The sequence below is a fragment of the Myotis yumanensis genome, unplaced genomic scaffold (genome assembly GCF_028538775.1).
Source record: "Myotis yumanensis isolate MYYU_CA2020_CCGP unplaced genomic scaffold, mMyoYum1.0.hap1 SCAF_12, whole genome shotgun sequence".
In the NCBI taxonomy this organism is placed as follows: Eukaryota; Metazoa; Chordata; class Mammalia; order Chiroptera; family Vespertilionidae; genus Myotis; species Myotis yumanensis.
In genome coordinates, this window is record NW_027223763.1 from 36,381,950 (window position 1) to 36,401,294 (window position 19,345).

Sequence of the window (19,345 nt, forward strand, 5' to 3'; positions counted from 1 at the left end):
GAATCGAACCTGGGACCTTTCAGTCTGCAGGCCGACGCTCTATCCACTGAGCCAAACCGGTTTCGGCCTACCTAATTCTTCTTCAATTCAATTGAAATGCATTGTTAGGCTGGAGTGACACATTTTAGATCTGCAGTCCCTAAGAATGTAAGGGAGATGTTGGGTATGGGCTGGATGGTAGAGTGGGATGAGGTGAAGGGGGATTGACATGGACATTTTATTAAGTAATAAGGGTGCCAGGTTGTCAAAGGACCTCTCAGATCTAAGACTACTTTGAAGCAAATCTGTTTTTAATAATAACAGTTGGACATTAAAAATTCCTGATTTCATTCAGAAAAGAATGTGACCCATAATTGGAACTAGAGCAATTCTGAAACAGAAATCAGAGGAACAATAGTGATTTTGAAATATGATTATCTATGTGCTTCCCATTCAAGATATCAAATATGTTTGAGTCATTACAAAAAGTATAGAAAAATCCAATTAGAAAGGGAAACACTAAGTTTTGTTTCCAAAACCTCATTATGATAGTTTAATATAAAACAAAGAATAACTATATACTTTGAATTTTCTGATGTTGGCAAAGTTACAAAGTAAATTTGAGCATTAGGACTCAGTATAAATGTTCCTCCACTGTGAGCATTTCTTGAAATACAGAGGTAACCTTAGAGGGTTTATCACCCTCGCACACTCTATTTCCTTTAATCACTTATCTTATTGTCCTGTGATTATTGGTTTATTTCTCTTTCATTCATCATTAAACGTGTACTAAATGAATCAACGAGTCAGCACAAGGCAATAATGTAGCTGGAATATGTTACTTTCTTAGAGAACTTTGATTTAATATTTGCTTAAGCCATGCTGTATCAGATTGTCTATATTATAAATGTGCCTCATGGTTTCTCATAGATATTGTTTTCTAGGTTTCTTCCCATTCCTAAGGTTTAAAAATGATGATATTGTTTCTTCAGACCAAACCAAAAAGGGGATATTGCATTTTAAAACAGTAATAAGCAAAGGTCTTCTAGCCAAGTTGTTCCCAAACTTCGGTGTGTAACAGCATTATCTGGAGGGATAATAAAGAACACAGAGGAATAGACTGGTTGAAGAGGTGGGTCTGGTCTTTGTACTTTACCAAATTCCCAGGTGATTCTGATAACCAGCCAAGGTTTGGGAAAAAAGTCTTCTCCCTACTCCCAATACCTTGAACCAATAGGGACCCAACAAAGGAATGAAAGACACCCAGGCAAAGGAAGAAACAGTGCCACCTGACACATATATCATGGGTATTTCATATGTCCTGAGCCATCAAGAGCCAGTCAGACTTCTTTTGAGTTTGAAGAAAATACAAATTGTTTACAGGGCTTATTTTTTAGGGCTTTGTTTCCATAGACTCTTTTTCTTCAAATGAAATCTTATGTGGCATCTGGATAAGTAAAATCCAATATCCCTGGAACTTTTCTGTTGGAAATGAATGTGGTCCAGAGTGAGGCAGGGCTTGGCCCTTGGTCTACTAACTGCCCCTTTGGTTTTTATAGTGGCTTTTAAGAACTTTCCATGGAATTCCTAGGGTGTATTGGAGCACGATTTGAAAATGACCAATATAGTTTAAAAACTTTCCCCCATCATATCCTCCTGGATTCATTTTGGTGGATATAGTCAGTGCTGATGTGATAAATCATGAAAATACAACTTATACCTGATTCTCACATTTAGGAAGGCACCTACAAGCCAGGAAACACATGCCAGATCTACTCAAAGAAAAGTCAAGATGAAATTCTTGGCTTAGGTTTGCCTCTGGACAGAAAAAAACCCATGAAGAACAACAGCATTGAACATGCCAGGCAGACGAGTTTTCATCCTGCAGTTGCCAGTTTGGCTTCCTGTTCTCTTCCTCCAATTGCAGGAGATGTGTGTCTTTTTCAAGGGGAAAGGGAAGAGAAAAGGTTCCTGATGTTATTCCATGTATGGTCATCTGCTTCCTTACCCTCAGAAAACGGTAGCCTGACCGTCTCATTGATTGGTGAGATTGCTTCGTTATTGCCTTATTTGATACAATCATTTTAACCAAAGGTTAAATTTTTCTTTGTAAATGGATCTTAAAGACACTTTAAAAAAAAATTAGCCCTAGATGGTTGGCTCAGTGGATAGAGCATTTGCCAGCGGATTGAAGGGTCCTTGGTTCAATTCTGGTCAAGGACACATGCCCGGGTTGTGGGCTCCATCCTCAGTAGGGGGTGTGCAGGACGCAGCCGATCAATGATTCTCTCTCATCATTGATGTTTCTATCTTTCTCTCCCTCTCCCTTCCTCGCTGTAATCAATAAAAATTTATTTAAAAAAATTTAATTTAACAGTTTCAATTCCTTAGCAAACTGACTTTTGACTTTTAGAGGGACAAGGGAATACCTGATAGTGGTTATTAATCAAACTGCATAAGCGATGGACACAGGAAACAAATGCACGTTTCATACAGCTTCATCTACTTTATTTCAAAAGGGATCTGTCTGACATGAAAAAATGGAGAAATTACAATTTTTTTATTTTTAATGTACAAACCAAGATTCACCCATGTTGCAAAGGACCCTGATGAGACGTATGTAGAAGCATGAAAGTAAAACAGAATGCTTCTTCAGTAAACCTGCAATACTCCTTTCATATCTGACACGACAATCCATTTTACAATTATCTCATAGGATTAAGTCACTAGAGGATAAGCTCCTTAAATCTGCTTTCCAGAAAACAATTATTAGAAGGTTCCAAAACAGATTCTTAATTCTTTCACTAGGGAGGCAGGAAGAAATTTTACTTTTCCTTTATCAGGAAAATCTCAGGATCCTCCTGGGAGAAAGACATGTGGATAATGTATTGGGATTTTTTATTCTATTCTTTACACTGCTTTATTGCCATTCCTAACGCAAAATTTGTTCAACTGTCTGAGCTTAACAGATATTTCTGGGAGAAAATTCTCTCTGGCCTCAATAAGAGCAGTGAAAGAGAAAAAGGCAAATTTCTTATTTGTATTAAAATATTCATCTATAATAGCAGGGTAAAACCTGCTATTTAGAAGTTGGCAGGAACAGATAACAAGATGTGGATTTAGCTCTTCTCTGTATTTATACCTGTATTTATGCACGTGGACCGTGGCCCTCATACGCGTTTTCACTGCAACGAGCAGTTTGTTGTCCATGTGAGGACACCGTTTCTGTGCTGGTGAGTGTATGCATTAGCCAATGTCCAAGTTTTACTTTCAGAGCAGCACCAACAATGTAGTCTTTAAATTCACAAGTGTCACAGACTTTCAGAAACTTTGTCTTCTCTGGTTGCCATACCTATACTCACACATTTAAAAGGAGCTTAGAATTAACACTGGTATTTCCATCATGCCACACATTTGCTCCATTTTGTTTTTTTGCTGCACAATATAAATACAAAAAGCAGTGGGCAATATATACAAAATAAATGTAATTCAGTTCAATATCAGACCAAATGATTTTTTATGTAAAAAGCATGAAAATAAAAAATGAACTCAGCTAAGTCAGAAGTTTTACTTTTTTGCATAAGGATACTGATGAGAAAAAGTTTTTTTTTTTACAGTGTGAGGAAATAATAAAAAATCAAATGGTTCCTTGTTTTGATTCAATTCCAAATTTTTAATGATCTGAGCATACTTCATGCAAAAGAAATCCTCAAGGTTTATATCGGTTGAATTTTGCCTCATCTAGAATGTTAAATATAACTGAGTACCTTGGCAGTAATGAGAAAAGAGGATTACCCAGTCTAAAATTCTTGGAATGTGGCCTAAACAATCAGTTGAGAAAACCTCATCTATCGTTGTCAGTGCTTACCACCTTCAGACATGGGAGGACCGAATATAGTTAGTTCTATTGGGTCTCAGTGTTTGTACCAATTTCTCCTCAAGGTGAGAATGTTAAAATATTATTTTGGGGAGGGAGGGTGTTAATCCTTACCGGAAGATATTTTTCCATGGGTTTTTAGGGAGTGTGGAAGAGAGAGAGAAAGACAGAGGAACATCATTGTGAGAGGAACACATCGATTGGTTGCCTCCTGCATGAGCCCTGACCAGGGCCAGGGAGGAGCCCTGACCAGGACTGGGGAAGAGCTGGCAACCAAGGTACATGCCCTTGACTGGAATTGAACCCAGGACCCTTTGGTCTGCAGGCCGATGCTCTATCCACTGAACCATACTGGCTAGTGCTGTTAAACCATTATTTATTGCTCTGCTAAAGGCCTCAGGAATCTGAAAATATTTCCAGTTACATGGGGATAAGTTACAGGCATTTCCTAAATGCTAACTTCTCTGAAGCAGTGATAGAGAGAATGCCACATTCCTATGAAAATCGCCTACCCCCTGAGGAATAGAGAAAAACCTCTTTGAGGGAGCTGACATGCATTTTTCTGGATCAGAGCATTAGGCACCTTGGCCCTGGTTTGGTCATTCTTGTAGTTTGGTCATTCATACACTGGCAGCTCAGCTCAAATCCCAAATGATGTGGATTATACTGCTATCGCTATCTCTACCATCTCTCTATGCAGCTCTCTTTCTCTTTCTCCGCTTCCTCCTAGCAAAGATAAGTTTAAGAGGGTTTGATGGTTAATTTTATGTGTCAACTTGACCAGGCCACATTATATCCAGGTATTTGGCCAAACATTATTTTAGGTGTTCCTGTGATGGTATTTCAGGATGAAATTTAAAAGGGGAGACTGGCCTCCATAATGTGGATGGGCCTCATCCAATCAGTTGAAGGACTCAATAGAACAAGAAAACCAGCTTCCCTCAAGCAAAAGAGAATTCTCCAGCAGATTGTCATGAACTTCATCTGTGGCACTGGCTTTCCTGGGCTTCTAGCCTGCCAACCCCTCTACGGATTTTGGACTTTCCAAGTCCCCATAATCACGTGAGCCAATTCCTTATATTAAGCACACCCTTCTTCTCCTCTCCCCTCACTATATAAGTGTGCGTGTGTGTGTGTGTGTGTGTGTGTGCATGTGTGTAGTGCATGTCTCCTTAAATTAGGCAAATGCAGTTAGAATTATCCTTCACTAGCACTTTCTACAAATTCCTCAGAAAGCCCTTAAGATCACCCTGCTTTCACGAAATTTGGTCGACATCTTACAATCATTACATTATTTTCATCATCTGATCTGAATCAGATTTCTTGCAAGGTATTTAGGTTTCTTGATTTTTAGAGTAAAACAAACAAGAGAATAAAAGACATTTTTAATTATGAGTTATCTCCAGGAAGGAGAGGACTGGGAATACCCCCCATTCCGCTATACACACAACCCAGTACCAGGACACGAATAGTTCCATGGGACAGTGCCCCACACCGAGCATACAATGGAAAAATAATTTCTTTCATCTGCATCAAAAGGACCAGGTTCCTGCTAAAACTTCTTCGGTTATTAAACACTCAGTATCCTCTTAATATAGAGCTTATACCAGATAGACATTATTATATCAAACTAGAGGCCTGGTGCATGAAATTAGTGTACAGGACGGGGGTTCCCTCAGCCCAGCCTGCACCCTCTCGCAATCCAGGACCGCTGGCTCCTAATTGCTCACTTGCCTGCCTGCCTGATCGTTCCTAACTGTTCACCTGTCTGCATGCCTGATTGCCCCTAACCACTCGCCTGCCTGCCTGCCTGATCACCCCTAACCACTCTGCCTGCCTGCCTGATTGCCCCTAACCACCTCTGCCTCAGCCCTCACTGCCGCAGCTTCACCTGGAAGGACATCCAGAATGATGTCCAGAAGGTCATTTGGCTGTCCAATCTAATTAGCATAGTATGCCTTTATTATTATAGATGAAAAAACATTTCAAATGTGATAAAGAACTATATAAATGTTGTTGTTGTTATTAAGATAATTGACCTTCAGGTTAGAAAATGATGCTGAAAGGAGTATTTTTTTTGTGTGCCCAAGTATAAAGACCAGTGCAGACTATAACCATAAGATACCTTTTTTTTCATTCCAGTTATATCTCCTTCTCCAACTTGTTGCTAGCTTTTCTATTTTTACTTCTTGGGCTCTTATAGCTTGCTCTCTCAGCCAGCCCCAGAATAGCTGGAGTGTCCATTGCTAAGAATTGTATTGGAGCAGCATTTTCCTTTCAGTCATGATGAACTGGGGAGCTATCTAGGACTTTAGGGTTGGATGAATCATTCCTTGCCATTCAAGAATCATGAGAGAGAGAGAAACTATCCAGAATAGGAACCTGAAATCACAATGATAAATAATAATAATAATAATAATAATAATATGAAATTTGGGCGGCTTATAATTTCTTTTCATCCTTAAGATAATCATGTTTCACACTCTTTTCTGATGTAGAAGTGATGGAAAAAGATAATACATTTCCTAGAGTGACTTTTTAGCTCATAACAAATTGGGTATCCTCTGGTTGTCTTTGATACCCCATAAGAAGGATTTAGCAGCTGATTGTGAAAAAAAATCCTTATAATAGAGCTGAAATGACAGCTGGCTCCTGTCCTCAGCATCCAACTCTAAGAGAAGCTGAGGGAAACATTTTCCAGAAATAAAGCCTACCTTTCTTTAAGTCCTATGTCCGCCTGCATTTCCAGCGAGCCTGCTGACATGCAGCCTGCTCTTTGCTCTCTCCTCAACCACATCAACTAGAGAGATTTTATGTTACTATTAAAAATTTTTATAAGAAAATGTAAAAACAAACAAACAAACAAAAAAATCCACCACAACAGATCTGTTATTACCCATGTCCCTTGGAAGGATGATGAGTGAGGCAACACGTATAAAATGTTTAACTATAAAATAATTCTCCCCACTCTCTGAAATCTCCTTTAGAAAAAGCTACCCTCACTGATGCCATAAAATAACTTTATATTAGATTGCCTTGTTTCCTTTCTTTCTTTCTTTTTTCCTTTGGAGGGAAAAGAGGCTATTTTCTTCTGAATGGGACAAAGAAGGCTGTCATGTGGCTCCCGCTTGATGCTTTCCCCCGTTTTAATGAAACCCTCATCAGCGAATGTCCAGTCAACCAATTATTTGAGTCCAGCCTTTACATTAAAATATAGATTAAATATAAAGAGTTCACTACACAAAAGGGAATTTGCCTGATTCCTCAATAAAAAAAGCCCCCATGTCATAAAAATATCCTTTCCCTAATCAAAATATCACCTGAATGAAGTCATCATGTTTAGCCTGATTGCATTTTCCTCATATATCTGCAGCTGCATTTGCCTCTCCATAAATGTCATTTGATTATGAGAAAATAAACAGGAAGGGACTCAAAGGGAGTCAGTACAGGGCCTGCTTGTTTACCTGTGGCAGCTTTCTTAGCTGAAGAACAAATGTCATGCAAATGGTGCACCAGCAATGAGCTGCCAATCACCCGGGCTTGGCATTCAAGATGATTTGCTAAATCATTTAAAGAGACATGCTTTACTAAATGAAAAAATATCAGAGGCAAGGGCCTGTGTTTAAACACGGGGCTGAGTTATTATCCCAGTAGGCTGGAATGAAATGAAGACATCTTCCAATTAAAGCTTGCAGATGAACCCAGACAAACCCCCCTTTTTTCATAAAGACAAGCAGATTATGATTGGGAAGGAACAGCGACAGAGGCTTTCATTACACGCTGATTATGGTGATAAAATTCCCAGCGCTGTGTGTCTGCGGGCCCAACTTCACATTTGAAGGTTTTTAATATAATTTCCTTAGGGTGAAATGCTGAAGATTTATTAAACTTTATGAAGGGCTTACAGATCCAATTTAAGAGGACATATCATAGGGCAAAACTGACAGACGATAAAATACATTCCAACTATAAGAGAAAGGAGAAAAAAAAAAGCAAGGAGAAAGTTGAGCCGTGAAACTGTTTTTAAACATTTTTTGTTGTTGGCGGTATTCAAGTGAAATCAATCATTTCCCCCACTGTTACAGCCTTGTTGCTTCACTGAAGTTTTCTGCATGCTTTTTACAGGAGGTAGGTATTCGGGCCACAGAAGGGATGCTTGGAGAGCTTACCTAATTTAAAGCACCAAAATAATTTTGAGGTCATTGAGGCATAAACACTCTGAACATTTAGAGTTTTTCTGCAATGAAGCTTGCATGATGCTCTTTATTCCAAAATACCACCATTTCGGCATTATGCTGATATGGATGTAGACCTGTTTGCTCTGACCATTTTCATACAAACAGACATTGTCAGGAACACAGGTTTAGCAACTTCTATTGGTTTTGCTTTTTCTTCAAAAGTTTCAAAACATTTGTAGGAACTACTTCTCTTTAATTTTTAGCACGATTTCTTGAGCCCGCACTCATGAATTTAGGTAGAATTTTTATATAGGGTAACAGACAGTGTAGGATCAGGCTTCTAGTAGGGAGGACAGAAACGTTTTCTAGGTACTGACAAGGTTTCAATAACTGACAAGCATTGTTCATCACTCCAAGCAAGGCACAGGTAAGAGCAGCCACAGGGAACTGATGTCTTCTGTTGCCTTTATCTGGGAGGCCCCAACCCTGAAATCTTCCTAAATTGCTCTACAGATAAGATTTCTTGGTCCAGAGTGTTTTTTTTCTGGGACCTACCTTTCCTTTTCCCTCCCTCTCTTTCTTTCTCCCTCCTTCCTTCATTCCACCCTTCCTTTCTCTAGCTTTCTTAATGTACAATTTACATAGCATAAAGCCTACCTGTTTTAAGTATATGATTTAATGCTATTAGTAAATTTACAGAGTTGCACAATCCTCATCACAATCCAATTTTCAAACATCTTTATCATCACAAAAAGATCCCCCATGCCTGTTTGCAATCAATACCAGTTTCCACCCGGTAGCCTCAGGCAACCGCTAATCTGTTTTACTTCATATAAATGGAATTGTACAATACGTAGTTCTGCCCATACCTTTTAACCATTTCAGGGCTAGACACGGATCCCACTCAGGAACTTTGCAGGGACTTGGTTTATACTCAAAGCATGCTGGAAAATAGGGCAGGCCAAAGTAGGCCCAGCCCTGTGGCTGTTTCATGGTAAATGACCTTCTTAAGTGGTCTTGGTGAAACCAGAGAGGTGAGATTAAAGCCCCTTAGTTTGTTTTGTTTTTTTTTGTTTTGTTTTTTTTTGTTGTTGTTTTTTGCGGGTAGGGATTTTTGGTAGAATCAAAGAAAACTAATAGTTCTTGTAAAGAATCTATTCTACTTTATAAAAATATGCTGTTCCTCATTAGAAATAAAAGCTTTGTCTTCACTGATTTTTGCACCACACTCTCGCATGTCTCCTAGAACAAGGAGATAAATCCAGGAAGGAGGGGAAGGAGACAGGAAACTAAATGTAACAAATGAGCCTACCTTGGATCAGGGAAAATAAAATACTATAATAATCTAATTAGGGAGAATTAGTGAAAATCTCATATAGACAGCATATAGAAACTAGTATTATATAGATCCTGGATTTGATCATTGCACTGAGAATGTCTTTGTTCTTAAGAAAAATATGCCAAAGCATTTGGGGTAAAAAATATATATATGTACATATATATTATTGGTGAAGGATATAATGGGATATTCTTTGCTCTATTCTTGCAACTCTTCTATAAATTTTACATTATTAAAAAAATAAGTTTAAAAATATGTAATGGTAATAGTAGTTATAAAATGGAAACAAATAAACCCTACCTATTGTGTCTGCTCTTTCCTGGGGATGAAGTATTTAGAGCCCAGGCCATCAAGGAGATAATGATGATAATTATTGATAGCTCATTGCATGCCAGACATGGCTAAGTGTTTTGATTTTTTATCCCCTCCAAAACAAAAGGTAAGGGAATGGACTAGTTGAAAATCGCTTTGTGTTTAAGTAGAAGGGCAAAAAGAAGGCTGCCCCGTAACTTTCTTTATCACATCTTGACCACAGCACAAGTACCTAGAGGTCATGAGATATAAATCAGGTCCAGTTTCCTGTGACAGGCTAGCGGGTGCTGGAGCTCAGCACTTGGCTCCCGACATCTAAGGGGATGCAATGAGCAGTATGGCTGCATCATCAAAAAACTAAGAGCCAAGTGCTTCAAATGATGAAAATACACTCACATTTCAATGGATGCTTCAATGTGCCAGCTGTTACACAAAGCATGCATGTGCAATAGATGTTGGGGTGTGTGTGTTGGGGGGGAGGTGGCTGTGAATGTGCTATCTGTACAGATATATATTCTTGTTAGTTCCTCACAACCATCTTTTCAGATTGACATTATGTATATTTTTTTGTTGCTCAAGGTCTCGGGGCAAGTCAGTCACAACGAAAGACTCACAGGCAGCTCTGCCTGACATCATGAGTGGCTCCCCACCGCTTCTGCTCTGTCTGTCAGCCTATCCATCCAGTTAGGAGAAATGAAAATATGTCCTCTATGTGCTTGATAAGGATGGTAAGAGGATTTATGAAACAAATATATTATGATATGCTTCATAGAAAAAAGAAAATAAAGTTCCTTTTGCAGAACAACAAAGCACTGGGGACAGGACTGCATATTAAAGAAAACCCAGCTTCCAGTTGGCTGGCTGTGTCATTCTCACGTACACTAACTGCATATCCCACAGATCAATAATGGGTCGGAGACATGAAGACAGGAAATATTCCTTGTTGCCGAATTCTTGCTAAGAGATGTATTTAACAATGCAATTGCTTATTACTCATAATGGGTTCCTAAGAACAGATTAATTCAACTAATAATAGTGATATAATATAAACATGCATTTTATTGTAAAGCAAGTAATATTTATAATTATATGACACATAATAATGATTGATAGCAATGGAGATAACTTCTATTATTTCTTCAACAATTTATTTTCATCATTTTGCAAATATTTGACATGTGTGATTTATTCTTATTTTGTTGATTTTATATGCATTTTTTACCCTTGTTGCTGCCACATAAAAATAGGTTTACAGTTGTATGGATAACACAGAGTTTATTCCTGTATTTTTATTAATTATTATATTATTTTCCATACAAATCATTGTAAACCTACTTTTGCCCCACCCTGAATATTCTGTGGAAGAATGCGGCTCCAATTAGTATTGCTTCTCATTTCCTTATTCATGTCTAATTATATCTGGAAAGTGCTTCAAAAGCATCTCCTTGGTTATCAGCACTAACTTTTCTGCCCTCTCCACACTTTCCCTATTACTCTGTCCTGTGGTAGAACTGAAGACTAGGCAACAGTTAAGTTGACAAATACATAGCTCTTTCAAAATTCTCTCATTTAATTTATATTTCTGAGGCATTGCACCTTTACTAGTAGGTACTTTGGGAACTCACAACATTATTGAACAACTGGATAAAAATATGAAACATTCCCCAAAGGCATGCTGGAAGCAAAAAGGACAGGTCAGCCTGCCTTTCCTTGAGCATCCAGACAATGCGGTTTCCCAGGCTGCAATTGTGCTGTGCAGCTAGAAACACATCTGGATCTCCTCCCTTAGCAGAATTCCTTCCCAGATTGGGTGCTACACCACCTAGTGAATTACTGCATTCTCCCTTCTGGGGCCCTAAAGATCTCTACACTGCTCTATTGTTACAATTAAGTTAAAATATGAAAGACTTATCGGAACACAAGTGTTAAGTCTGTAATAATTTGGATTCCCAAGTATGAAATGTTAAACCATTGGCTAATGGAACTAAAAGAAATCTTTGAGGTCATCCCTACTGACATCCAATATTCTAAGTGATGCACTGGTTTGCTCGGAGTTGGGGGTAAACTGAAGAAAAGAGCAGAAGAGACGCGAAAGAAAAAATTTACATGACAGAGAAAGGAGGTGAAGATGGAAAGCAATGGAAGAAGTTCATTTCATTTGGGGAATTGTAAAGTGACATTTAAATTCTGAGAGTGAGAAATAAAGTGGAATTGAAAGAGGATATTGAGAATTAGAGAAGTACCAAATAGAGTCTTTTGCCCTTTATGGATAAGTATGAATGAATTTTAAGAGACTCAACTCAAACAAATATTTATTGAAACCTATTATGTGCAAGGCATTCTGCCAGGTGCTGTATTATGCCAAAATGAGTCAAACATCACTCCTGATTAGAAAAGAATCCAAATAATGGAGAGACAGAGAAATCTCCAACAAGGAGAGTTCATGTCAGTTAGGGGTAGAGAGAAAATAAAGATTTAATTGAAGATTCTATCTTTGGGCTAGAGCTAAAAAGACAAGTGAGATCACAATAGTTCAGGAGGCAGTCTGGACGTATGGCTATTCTAGGTAGACTGAATGAGCAAGAGGACATTGATAGTGGGGTTAAGAATCTTCTAGAACCAACCCAAAGTCCAGTTAGGCTAGTATACAAATTTTATACCAACCAGTACATGGGAAATAAGGCTGCCATATGTTGAGAGAGTTTGTAGTATAGTTGGTGATGAAGAACACTGGGTATTGACTTTGGGTGTACAGTGAACTTTGAACAATGTTGGGGTTGGGGTTAGGGTCTCCCACCCTCCCTGGAAGTGAAAAATCCATTTATGACTTTTGACTTAAATTGTCCTTCAGTATCCACAGGGGACTGGTTCCAGGACCCCACAGATACCACAATCCATGGATGCTTAAGTCCTTCATATAAAATGGCTTAGAACAGTGCCCTTTGCCTTCCCAGATTCCCAACTGTGGACTGAAAATATTGTTTTTGTATCAAAGTTTCTTGAATTCATGGATGCAAAACCTGAGGATATGGAGGGCCAACTTTATTTATATTTATTTTAAAAAATCATGGGTAAAGGGACCCATGCAGTTCCAGTCTGTGTTGTTCAAGGGTCAACTGGATTTGCTTGTTGATTTTCTGTTTTACACAGAAGACTGTATGTGAACAAGAGTTGAAGCAGTGAGTAGAAACAAAGGAGGAGGGCAGAGTGAGGGATAAAAAGAGATTAGAACCTACAAGCTATCCTAAGTGAACAATGGCAGAAAAAGGACAATGGATTCAAGAAACACAGAAAAGAAGACTGAAAATTGACAACTGATCAGATAACAAAAAGCAAGATTAGCAAAATGTTTCGTTTGCAGATTTTCCTACAGGAAAACGTCAATTTGGAAATTAAAATTGCTTTTAACTCATTTAACAAATAGATATTTAGCATCTACTATGACCAGATGCCAAGTGCTCTGTGGGTAAAACAGAGGAATTATACAGTTCTGCACCCAAGGAAGGCACACATAAGTATTGTACAAAATAGAATAAGATAGGTTTTGTTACAAAATCCAGTTCTCTGGGGCTTTATTACAGAGGGGATCAGGAAAGGGCCTTTGGACAGGGCCAGGGAAAAAGAAAATTCTGACAAACTAAAATGGTAGTGAGTGGCAGCAGAGGGAAAAAAAAGAGATTTAGACTTACCTGGGAAAATTTCAGGAGGGGCTTAAACTGGTGGGAAATCCCTATCTGTGTTTCTCTGTGTCTGTCTCTCTAATGCCCTCTTCTTGGTTTTGACTATGGTTATATGGTTAAAAGTGGAGAGTCTCTTTCCCCTTCATCTTCATCTTTATCCACATATCTCATATGGATAGTGTTAGGATTATCTAAACTATGTAAAGGCCTTCTATAAATTCAGAAAAAAACCACCATAGAAATATGTATAAAATATAAATATAAATGAATAAGGCTGCCTTTCATTATCAGCTTGCAAATACCTTAAATATAGCTACACAAATGATCATTAAAGATAGTCACTATCAGAAGACTTCTTGTATGATCCTCAAAGGGAGAAAATATATTTTATTCCATTTTAAAAAAATAAAACTTCCCTGAACTCATTCAGCTATAGAGATTGTGTTATTATTTGGGATCTCCCGAAAAGTTTGAAAATCTGGTGGGTAAAAGCTGATGCTTAGCCTCTGAAACAGAACAAAACAAAATAAAACCTTACAGTGGGCTTTTCTAAGTAATATCTGTTCCCGAGGTCATGAACTGAAAAGCCACAATTCTAAGTTCAAATCAGAACCAGCTCATGCTTAAGGCCCAGCCGGTGTTATAATGAATCTGAGTCATCTGGAAGACTCAATTATCAAGAAGCTACTTTCAGCCCTGGGCAAAGATTGCAGAACTACATAAAACAATATCACCTACATCTTCTAACAAAGAGTATCATGAGGCTTGTGTGCTATTTCTGACCTGGTTTCTCAATGAACCAACTCAAAAGGAAGAAAAAAATAACCATTAAGGATAAAGGGCTGGAATTAAGCAATGTTTACTTATTCATCTTCAAAGGAATTCGGAAGGCCCTTCCTGAAGCATGGGGCAGCCTCAGAAGAGAGCTGGGGATTGATGTGTCTGCCCTGATAACAACTCAAGGCCGCAGGCTTGGGGGATGGCCTGCACAAGGCCAAGTGCTCCGTGTTAATTGTGTTCTCCAGCAGTGGCCTCTGTGATCTGGGAAATGCTCTCTCTCTGGTTTTCCCTTCAGCCATGAAAAATACTAGCTACTTACTTTTCCCTCCTCCAAGGATGACCACTGGGTTCTTTATTGAATAGTGTTATCATTTGCAATGTAGGTGAAGAAACAGAATATAAAGCAATCTTGTTCCTACTGCAGGTTTACTAAGGGGACAGTGCCTAGGAGAAGAGACCACCAAAGGTCTGCTGTTCATGCCCCCCCCCCCCCCCCCCCCAGCTGGCTGCCCACTGTTCCCAACACGTCAGATTGGAGAACTCAGTGACCTGGCCTGGTTTCTAGGATGTGTACTTGAGTTACCAATAGAGAGAGGAATTTAACTGTATGCACGGGGACAGACTGACAACAAATAGTATGAATAATTGATATTTTTCCTTATTTTTATTCTGTTTTAAAGGGTTTGAGAGGCTCCTCATCATTAAATTTAAAATGTGTATGGTCCCTTGTCATGGAAAGAGACAGGAAAAATTTTTTGATAATCAGAGTAATAGTTTCTTTCTAATATATTGTCCAATATCTTCTTGCCTTGTATGCAATAGATAATAGTATCAACAGTAATAATTTTTTTTTTATCACCACACATAGGTGGTTTCCCTATTAGTAAATTCACTAGGAATTTCCTGGTACATAATTCCTATCAATAGTCACAATAGCTGTTGCAGAGAGAAGCAGGAAAAACCAGATCCAAACAAACCACATACCAAGTTTACACTATGCGGTTCAGAATTCTTGGCCATGGCTGAGCCACATGATGGATCAAGCCTGTTTCACTTAGATACTGAATATCAGAACTATACTCAGAGCCTGGGGAGCAATATGCCAACTTCTAGTTAACAGCTAACAATAACAGACAAACCTGCAACCATTGCAAACAAGAAAAACTAAAAGTTGCCATGATTTATAAGTGATTTCTTGCTTCTATGAGCAGCTATTCCTAAAGGGAGCCTTATCTTGATACTACCCCTTGGCCCTCCCTCCACATGCTTCATTTTTCTTTCAGTCTTTAGCCTTGGCCAAGAAGTCTGCTGTGCATTAGCCCTTGATTGACTGCTCTCAGCGCTTTCCATCTCCTGTTCTATATTAGTGAGTATTGATTCTCACTATTGGATCTCTCCCTCCATGTCCCATACCAGGCACTATTAAGTCTGTAATATATTCTTTCAGCAATGCAACACTTTCAGTTGCTTGAGTATAAGAAGCACAGAGGCACAGAGTCTCAGAGTTAAAAGGAACCTTACCATCAATGCAGTTCAACTCCATCATTTTACAAAAGATGAAACTGAAGCCTTGGAGAGGTTAGGAGGCTTGCATATGATCAGGATCAATCAAGTATTAAAAGTGAGAGATCAAGGACCCAAACCCATGGATTCTGTTGGCAAGTCCAGCCCTGCTCTTGACTACCTTGCACAGAACTGAGGCTCATTAATGAAGTAAATCCGTCACCTCTGGGCTTGGCTATAATGAAGGGATATATTAAGGAGAAAATCCAGAACAGAATGTTATATATCAGAGGAAATTCAGTTGTTTAAGATATAGAAATTCTAATAAAATTATACAAGATTAAAATATTATTACTTCCTTGTGGTATCCAGGAAACAGATAGGAAATTAAAAACAAAAAGATTTTTTCAAAATTTCAGGCAAATAGATTTCTAATAGCTGGCCAATCATTCTCCTGCACATGTCTAAAGGCTTAGAAAATACAACTGCTTGTTAATTTGTTCTCCTTTACTTGGAGAATATAGAAACATGCAGAAGAGAGTTTGAGAAAGGTATACTAGTATGGTTGGTTGGCTATGGCAGACAAGGAGGCTATGGACAATTGTTTCATATTGTGGCTCATCTGCTGGTCATTCTCCATTAGTCCCCCCTGTCTACCCATTCTTCACTTTCTCTGTATTGATATTTGCCTGGACTGGGGAGACAGAAGTCCTTTATGACCTCTACCTCTGCATTGGCCAGACTTCCTTAACCACTAGCTGCTGGTTGGAATAAGCCAATGGGAAGCTATGGCAGGAGATCAAAGGGCAGAAGCAAAAGGATAGGGCATTCTTCCTCTATTTGCTCCCTGCTTTGTGCTGCCTTGGCCAAGAAGCCTCCATATCCCTCAACTACAGGTGGCTCTTCTCTATGCCTCCAGCTCTCGATGGAATTCTCTAGGACCACTCTCTCCCCTGCCTCTTCAGGTCTCAGAATGGTAATAGCTTCCACTGTGGCTAGTCTCTGAGTGCTCCTTGTCCCCTGGAATTTCCCTTAACGCTGCTCTATAAAGAGCCCCTTTTCACTCTGTAAATTGTCTCATACTTCCACCTGAGCAGACTTTCTCTGCTTGTCTGGGCAGTGACTGAAACAGTTCATTTGGGGTTAATCATAGTCTGAAGTCACCATTTATCTTCTTTGCTACAGCAGCAAAGCCATCATTAAAAAGGATAGGATCAATTCTTGTTCATTTTATATCTCACAGATCTGCTAATCCATGAGAAATGCAGCTAAGCTCAGCAGAGGACTGAATCTCACTTCCACTTGCATTTTTGCCTTTTGGGTATGGTTGACATCACATGTAAAAAAGATCATTAGCCAAGAGGAGGATACAGAAGCAAAGATTATATTTGGTTTATGCCTATGGATTCTAACACTTTCTCCTGAATTATGGAGACTGATGTAAAAACTTTGTCTTTCTATATAGAACCTGGTAATGTTCAGAGGACAAAAATAGGTCTGGATTTGTTGAATTATTACAGGATGAGCAAATATACCTGGAAAAAAAATATCACCAACTTTATTTATAAAAGGGCATGGTAACTGGGTAGGTTTGAAACTGGCCCCGATTTTCCTTAAAACAGAATTATTATGGACTTTTTAAATAAATGTTTTCTCTTTTCTCATTGTGAAACTAACCAATGTTGATTAATGAGAATTCATTTCCTAATTCTTCTAAATATCACCAACTGCTCTTTAAGCTGTAGGAATTATTTCTGCTAGTGGAAGAAATGATATACTTGGTTGTTGTGTTTTTTTTTGTTTGTTTGTTTCACTTTGTTTTATGAAAAGGATGCTGTTGTGTTTGTTCTTTTCCATTAATCTCCATGAGTTCAGGGAGTTCTGAAGGACAGAGATACATTTTCAAAACTAGGAAATAGGCCTGGCTGGTGTGGTTCAGTGCTTCAGTATTGACCCATGAACCAGGAGGTCACAGTTCGATTCCTAGTCAGGGCACATGCTTGGGTTTCAGGCTCAATCCCCAGTTGGGGGTGTGCAGGAGGCAGTCGATCGATGATTCTCTCTCATCTTTGATATTTCTCTCTCTCTCTCCCTCTCCCTTCTTCTTTATGAAATCAGTAAAAACATGTTTTTAAAAAACAGAAAAAAATTTAGGAAGTGGGACAAGAGGCAGAGTATGGAGCTTCTCTCTGGCCTAAATGTTGACTGAACTAGGGTTATAAGTCATTCATTTTTTCCAATCCATTAACATTTATCACTTCAGTATTTATTAAGTCCAAGTAAATGCCAGGAGCTGGGGATGGAAAGATAAATAAGACATGCTTATGGCACACAACCAAATAGGGAAGGGGTTGTCTGGGGAAGTCACTGTCCTTCACCAAGCGAAGAGATGGCACCAGCTCTTACATATCTAGTTGGTTTGGTTTAAGAGAGAAGGAAACTCAAGTCCTGTTTCACTGGCTTTGTCATTTTGGAACTCAACTTTACTGTAGGGCAAGCTTCTGGCTCCACTTTGGGGAGCAATATGTGGCAGGAGGGTGTTGAAGGTGGAGCTGCAGTTCCCTATAAAATACTTTTTTAAAAGAAAGTTTTGATTGCTAAAAGAAAGGAAGGAAGGAAGGAAGGAAGGAAGGAAGGAAGGAAGGAAGGAAGGAAGGAAGGAAAGAAGGAAGGAAGGAAGGAAGGAAGGAAGGAAGGAAGGAAGGAAGGAAGGAAGGAAGGAAGAAAGGAAGGAAAGATGAAGAGGAGAAAGAAAGAAAGAAAAAAGAAACCCATTGAGTCTGCAGACCTTCTCTATCAAGGGCCAAATAATAAATATTTTAGGCTCTGTGGGCCATATGGCCTCTGTCACAACTATTCTGATATGCTTTGTAGCACAAAAGCAGTCAGAGACAGTAAATAAAAGAATGGGCATGGCCTTGTTCCAATAAAACTTAACTTTGGCAACACTAAAATCTGAATTTCATATAGTTTTCACATGTCACAAAATATTACTCTTCTTTTCCACCTACTTGAAAATGTAAAAATCATTTTTGACTGGTGAGCCACAGTCCAAATTTGGCACATGGACCACAGTTTGCCAATTCCTGGCCTAGAGTAAGAAGCCTACGGCACCAGGGGAAGCATCGTATATTACTGCTCTGCTAGAATAGCTAATCATTGGTGTCCAACCCTCCATTCAGTGTATCCACTGATGAGGACAACTGGTTAACTAGATCCAGCATGTCCCTGTGACCATGGGTGCACTAGTTGGCCTATGTGAACTTCTCCTTCTTGCCTGTTAGACAACTTTACCTGGCATTTTTAAACTTACAGGTTTTGATGAGAAGAAATGAAATAAGCATCCATGGAAAGGACTTTGTGCTCTGAGGAAGAAAATCAGTATACAAACCCAATGTATTATTTAAAAAAAAAAGCAAATCTGTCTGAGAGAATTGGAAAGCCCCAAGCATAGTGCAACATGACTAAAAAATGCTGCCCAAGATGGAGTTCTTTCTGCTAAGAACAAATCTAGCTCTCCTTCCCTTACACAATCATCCCATATTTCATCATCTGCAACTGGGATTACTTGACTGCCTGTTCTATTTTTTTCTTTTCTCCCCACTACCCCTGCTTCATTAATGCATTGAGAGAACCAAATTGTTCCTCAAATGGATCGCTCTGTGGCACTTTGCTGGCTCCCTCATCTGACGTAGCT